We start from the raw sequence: 7,500 nt of genomic DNA, 5'->3' as shown, positions 1-7,500 counted from the left end.
GCCAGCACGGACGGCGGCGGAGACAGAGCGCAGCGTTAGAGAGGGCCACAGTGCCTTCAGCTACAACAGTTGCACGGCGCCTGCCCCTTCTTCCTTCCTTCACACAGCTGTTCCCTGCCCCCTGGGCCTTGTTGAGGGAGGGTGGGGGGAAGGGTGGGGTACGGTAGTAGTTGTTGTAGCAGCAGTACCCCTTTCTTGACAAGTGTAGCCTCTGTTGTTTAACTCCAAACACACCGCCACAACACAACACAACGCGGTGTTTTAGTCAGAAACAGAAAAGACAACAACATCCAGAGGGCCGAACGAACTGAACTAAAATAACGCACTGCTCTGTACGGAGGCCAGTAAAGGCCCTCCCACTCTCTCTGTCTCTGACTGACTGACTGACTAGCTCACACAATCAGCACTGTAGTCTCTCTCTCTCTTTCTCTCTCTCTCCACTGTTTTGTTCAGCTGAAGCGCTTTGCGGATAGTTCTTGTTTCGTGGGGAGGGGGAGAGAGAAAGGAACTGAAGCAGCGGCTCCGTGTTGGCTCTCTCTCCGCTCCCTTGTACCACTACTGTGGGGCTCCGTCACCGGAGTTGGACCATAAAATAGGGAGGTTGGGGAAAGACAAGGGGGAGGAGGAAGGAGGGGAAGGAGGGAGGAGGGAGGAGTGTGTGAGGGGTTGGGGTGGAGGAAGGGGAGGGGCGGGGAAAGGGGGAGGGGGGAAGAGTCGTGACGGCGCCGACACTGCGCGTTAACCCCCCGCACGGCGCTATAATCACCCCGCGCCCTCCTGTTCCGCCTGTGTGCCTGTTGGCCCCTCCTCCCCTATCACACCCCCTCCTCCTCCTCCTCCTTCTCTCCCTCCTCTCTCCCCTTTCTCTCCATCACCCACTCCACTCTCCCTCCCCCCACACCACCACCGACACTTCCCCATCCCCCTCCCCGTCTGGCGTTAAAAAACTATCATAATTTTTATGAACATGGGTAGGAGGGAGGGGTGGTTGTCGGGCGAGGGGATGGTAGGGGTGGGGGGTTCGTGATAATAATAGTAATGATAATGGGGAGCCTCGTTCAGATAGACCTCTGGTGTCTCGGCTGTGTATATACTAAGCGACAAAAGTTGAGCGAGGGTGTTTAAATATTAATTGTATGTGTTAAAAAGAAAATGAAAAAAAAAGTCATGCTGATTTTTTAGGTGCGCTGTTAGGGGATGGGACTTTTCCACATGTTGATGCCATAAACAATCCCCGCTTTACAACTTCAATTTCTGAAAATGAAGAAAAGAAAAAAGATAAAGGAGGATAGGGGAGGAAGACAAATTTCATGAAGGTGAGGGGACAACATAGGCGTTCCCCCCTTAGCATTCTAACTTGCTTTTTGAAAGGAGATGTCAAAGCGTGCAGGCTAATCCATATACGCTGGTCGAGCCTTGAGAGCCAAACCTTGTATTCCATCTGATGATTTTTTTTTTTTTTTTTTTTTTTTTAGCTTGATATTTCGAGTACTTGAACTCAGGTTGTGCTGACAATCTGAAACTCATCATATCCCGGTCATTCATTTCCGATTTGACGAAAGCTACCGTGAGTATGAGCATCGCCCAGCAGTAGCTGGGGAGAAAAAAATGCACGGAAAAATTCACAATCACACCTGGATGGCCTTGTCATGGGCGGAATGTTTTCCTTCAAAATCACTTGTTCCACGCAATTCTGCTCAGTGCATTACTTGAACGTCAGCTCACTTTGTTTTTGTAAGCACTCTTAGAACAGTGCGTGGGTGCTAAAATGACATTTGGTCATTTACTTCCAGTTTTAAAAGGCACACACACGCGTGCGTGCAGTATCACACACACACACACACACACACACACACACGTTTTCTTAAAAACTGGAAAATAGTTGGAAAAAGAGTCTCGTGATACTTGATACACGAGAGTCCATAAAACGAAAAGGAAAACGTGTCCCCCCCCCTCTCTCTCTCTCTCTCTCTCTCTCTCTCTCTCTCTCCAGCTCATTAGGCCAACTACAAGAAATCTAAAGCGGAAAGTTTTGTGGACTGAATGCGACAGTTCCACTTTTGACAGCATAAAGAACACAGAATACCATTTTATCTCAAATGAGAAAAATTAATTAATGGTGTTTAATATCAAAATAAAAAAAATAATAAAAAAAAATGCTCGAAAATGAGTCATCCAGTATGAATACATAAAAGCTATAAAAAATACTTAAATGCTAAACTAACTGACATGAACCTCACAGCCATGTCATCTCAATCATTGTGCACATGCTTCTTCTTCTTCTGCGTTCACTCGTATGCAGACGAGTGGGCTTTTACGTGTATGACCGTTTTTACCCCGCCATGTAGGCAGCCATACTCCGTTTTCGGGGGTGTGCATGCTGGGTATGTTCTTGTTTCCATAGCCCACCGAACGCTGACATGGATTACAGGATCTTTAACGTGCGTATTTGATCTTCTGCTTGCATATACACACGAAGGGGGTTCAGGCACTAGCAGGTCTGCACATATGTTGACCTGGGAGATCGTAAAAATCTCCACCCTTTACCCACCAGGCGCCGTCACCGTGATTCGAACCCGGGACCCTCAGATTGACAGTCCAACGCTTCAACCACTCGGCTATTGCGCCCGTCATTGTGCACATGCAATAATCGCAAATGAGTTAAAGAAAAGGCATAAAACATCAAACTATAGTTAAACATAGACATAATAGTTATGATTAAAGCATGTCAGAGAAAATACACCGTTCGGTCCGCAGACAAACAGTAATCTGGACTGATGAGTACGGAATACACACATACATACACACATACATACACACATACATACACGCATACATACACACATACATACACGCATACACACACATATTTCCACACGCAGCATGCTGTCATTCCTACCCTTTTATATCGCATCGGCGGAGTCAAAGGTACATTCGCATTGATTATCTGTCGCCACAGTGTCGTGAGAAATCAACTCATACTTTGACCTCCGTGCTTATTTATAGCGAGTACGAATCCGTCACGCTTCATGACAAAGCTGACGACTGCTTGGACAGACTTGACTGGATATCCTCTCTCTGGACACTTGTCTTCCTTCTGGTTTTCATGCAGAGCCCGCAGTCCCCCCCCCCCCCCCAACCCCTCGCTCCCCCTCGCCCCCCTCCCCTTCCCACCCCAGTATTTTCCATCTGAAATCATCATTGTCCTCGGTACTTCTCTAGGGAGGTGGCAGGGGGGTTGTGGGAGGGGGTGAGAGGGGAGAGAGAGAGAGAGAGCAGGTGGGGTGGCAGTTAATTCAATGAATTTTGATGTTTTCATTTGAATACGTTTAATTAATGAAGTATGTGGTTATCTGCGTGCTTTTTTTTTTTTTTTTCGTCATGTTGCGTGATTGAGTGAGTGAGCGAGTGAGTGACACAGGATTGTTCTTGGCCTCAAGCATTTTGCGACAAACACTGTGATACCATACATTAAAACAGTATATGCTTCAGACATGGATAGAGTGCGCATATGCATTTGTGTGTGTGTGCGTGTGTGTGTACGTGTGTGTGTGTGTGTGTACGTGTGTGCGTGTGTGTGTGTGTATGTGTGTGTGTGTCTGTTTTGTGTTGTGTTTGTGCGTGTGTGTGTGTGTGTGTGTGTGTGTGTGTGTGTGTGTGTGTGTGTGTGTGTGTGTGCACGCGCATCTTCGCGATATTGCTAAGTACACCTACAGACATCATTTCATTTTTTTATGATAAATAAATAAATAGATAAATCGATAAACAAAAAAACACGCAGCCTGAAATACCAACTGACAACACTACTCAGTCTTCCAGCAAATGGCCAGAATTAATGGCATCAAAAAGAGCATGGATCATATCCCCCAAAACTTTGGATTATCCCTCCAGCCCACTCCTTCACTGTTATCTTTGCAAACGAAACCCTACTTCTAAAACTCTTAGTATCTCCCACACACCAATGTGTTACCTCTCACTGTTCTGTTTTGTTTTTAAAAAATGAGAGAGAGAGAGAGAGAGAGAGAGAGAGAGAGAGAGAGAGAGCGGATAAGAGTGGTTGGACACCAACCAATAAAGGATGAGGGGTAGTAGTAGTAGTTGTAGTAGTAGGGGTGGATGCGGTGGTGATGATGCCAGGGTAGGGAGTAGGGGAGAGAGTAGAGTATGAGGGAGAGGTAGGCATAGGGACAGGGAGAGAGGGAGGAGGTGACAGGGGGAGAGAGGGAGGGAGGAAGGTAGGGGGCATGCTGGATGTGGTGGTGGTGATAGCGTAGGGAGTAGGGGGAGAGAGTAGAGTAAAAGGGAGAGGTAAACATAGGGACAGGTAGAGAGGGAGGGGACATGGTGGTGGTGCTGGCATAGGGAGTAGGGAAGAGAGTACAGTAAGAGGGAGAGGTAGTGTATAGGGACAGGGAGAGAGGGATGGAGGTGACATGGTGGATGTGGTGGTGGTGCTAACGTAGGGAGTAGGGGGAGAGAGTAGAGTAAGAGGGAGAGGAGGTAGGCATAGGAACAGAGAGGGAGAGAAAAGGGAGGGGACATGGTGGATGTGGTGGTGGTGATAGCGTAGGGAGTAGAGGGAGAGAGTAGAGTGAGAGGGAGAGGTAAACATAGGGACAGGGAGAGAGGTAGGGAGAGAGGGAGGGAGAGAGGGGACATGGTGGATGTAGTGGTGGTGCTAGCCTAGGGAGTAGGGGAGAGAATAGAGTAAGAGGGAGAGGTAGGCGTAGGGACAGGGAGAGAGAGGGGGAGAGAGGGAAGGGGACATGGTGGATGTGGTGGTGGTGGTGCTAGCGTAGGGAGTAGAGGGAGAGAGTAGAGTAAGAGGGAGAGGTAGGCATAGGGACAGGGAGAGAGAGGGGGAGGGGACATGCTGGATGTGGTGGTGGTGATAGCATAGGGAGTATGGGGAGAGAGTAGATTAAGAAGGAGAGGTAGGCATAGGGTCATGGAAGAGAGGGAGGAGGTGACAGGGGGAGAGAGAGAGGGAGGGGGCATGCTGGATGTGGTGGTGGTGCTAGCCTAGGGAGTAGGGGAGAGAGTAGAGTAAGAGGGAGAGGTAGGCATAGGGACAGGGAGAGAGGGAGGGGACATGGTGGACGTGGTGGTGGTGATAGCGTAGGGAGTAGAGGAGAGAGTAGAGTATGAGGGAGAGGTAGGCATAGGGACAGGTAGAGAGGGAAGAGGTGACAGGGGGAGAGAGGGAGGGAGGGAGGGAGGGGGCATTGTGGATGTGGTAGTGGTGATGCCAGCGTAGGGAGTAGGGGAGAGAGTAGAGTAAGAGGGAGAGGTAAACATAGGGACAGGTAGAGAGGGAGGGGACATGGTGGTGGTGCTGGCGTAGGGAGAGAGTAGAGTAAGAGGTAGAGGAGGTAAGCATAGGAACAGAGAGGGAGGGAGGAAGGAGGGGACATGGTGGATGTGGTGGTGGTGATAGCGTAGGGAGTAGGGGGAGAGAGTAGAGTAAGAGGGAGAGGTAGGCATAGGGACAGGGAGAGAGGGAGGAGGGGGCAGGGGAGAGGGAGGGAGGAGGAGAGGGGACATGGTGGATGTGGTGGTGGTGATAGCATAGGGAGTAGGGGAGAGAATAGAGTAAGAGGGAGAGGTAGGCATAGGGACAGGGAGAGAGGGAGGGAGAGAGGGAGGGAGGGGACATGGTGGATGTGGTGGTGGTGATAGCGTAGGGAGTAGGGGAGAGAGTAGAGGGAGAGGGAGAGGTAAACATACGGACAGGGAGAGAGAGAGGGAGGGAGGGGGCATGCTGGATGTGGTGGTGGTGCTAGCGTAGGGAGTAGGGGGAGAGAGTAGAGTAAGAGGGAGAGGTAGGCATATGGACAGGGAGAGAGGGCGGGAGGGAGGAGGGGTCAGAGGGAGGGAAAGAGAGAGGGAATGATGAGGGAGGAGTGTAGTGGGGGTGCAGGTGGGGAGGGGAGGAGGAAAGCAAAGTTTACAAGACAATCCCCCGCTTTATTTGTTGCCGGGGTCCCTGTTGTGCCCGAACACACTGGCGCCTTCTGCCGTGCCGCCAATACATGCGCTGGGAGTGAGAGGAGGGCCTGTACTGCCTGCAGCCACGCCCCCTTTTTCCCTGGCGTTTTTTCACCGGCCCTCCCACTTTACTGTACTGGCTCTGTGTGTGTGTGTCAGTGTGTGTGTGTGTAGTGTTGTGTGTGTGTGTGTGTGTGTGTGGTGTGTGTGTGTGTGTGTGTGTGTGTGTGTGTAGTGTTGTGTGTGTGTGTGTGTGTGTGTGTGGTGTCGAAGTATACCTACGTGGTATTAAGTTTGTGTTCGGATGTGCGTGCTTGTGTATGTCAGTGTGTGTGTGTGTGTGTGTGTGTGTGTGTGTGTGTGTGTGTGTGTGTGTGTGTGTGTGCCGCCACATTTACCTCCCCTCTACCCACGTTCATCCGAGTCTCCCCCTCCATCCCACGCAACCCCGCCCCCTTCCACACCTTTCCACTACCACCTCCCAGCTCCCTCCCACCGCCCCACCTGACGTACGCGCGCAACGTGTGTGTGTGTGTGTGTGTGTGTGTGTGTGTGTGAGCCGGCGAACAATTGGTGATTGTGTCTAAGTATATGTTTGTTGTTTTTTTAACGTGTTTGTTCGAACGTGCGTGCTTGTGTGCGTGCGTTCATACCGGAAAGGACCCCCCAACCCCCTCCACACACACACACACAACCGCATCCCCACCCACCACCCACCCACACAAGAGGAAACAAAAAAAATGAGGTGATGCACATTACTGACAAGAGATACACAGACAAGATAACATTTTAATGCAAACTTGAAAGAATGTTATACATGAGAAATAACGAATGGACGTGAACTAACAGAAGTCGATACGATTAACCATTTACTTCAAAGGTAACACGCCGGTCAATAGCAGTAAAGGAAAGAGAGCGCAGAAGAAGAATGGGAAGAAGGAGAGGAACTTAGAAGAACAACAACAGCAACAACAAGTAGAACGATAAGAACTTGAGAAGCAGAACAAGAACAAGCAGAAAATGATGGCGACGATGACGAAGAAGAAAAAACTAGAACGAGAACAATAAGAGCAAGAACAACATGGACAAGAAGAACAAGAACAAGAAGAGGACGACGATAACAACGACGACGAAGAAGAACAAGAACAACAAAAAGAGGACGACGATAGCAACAACGACGACGACGAAGAAGAAGAACAAGAACAAGAAGAGGACGACGATAGCAACGACGACGAAGAAGAACAACAAAAACAAGAAGAGGACGACGGCAACAACGACGACGACGAACAAGAAGAAGAACAAGAAGAGGACGACGACAACAACAACGACGACGAAGAACAAGAACAACAAGAAGAGGACGACGACAGCAACGACGACGACGAAGAACAAGAAGAGGACGACGATAGCAACGACGACGAAGAAGAACAAGAAGAGGACGACGATAGCAACGACGACGAAGAAGAACAAGAAGAGGACGACGATAGCAACGACGACGACGACGAAGAACAAGAA

The sequence above is a fragment of the Babylonia areolata genome, chromosome 19, assembly GCF_041734735.1.
Source record: "Babylonia areolata isolate BAREFJ2019XMU chromosome 19, ASM4173473v1, whole genome shotgun sequence".
Classification (NCBI taxonomy): domain Eukaryota; kingdom Metazoa; phylum Mollusca; class Gastropoda; order Neogastropoda; family Buccinidae; genus Babylonia; species Babylonia areolata.
This window is presented reverse-complemented; position numbering follows the sequence as displayed.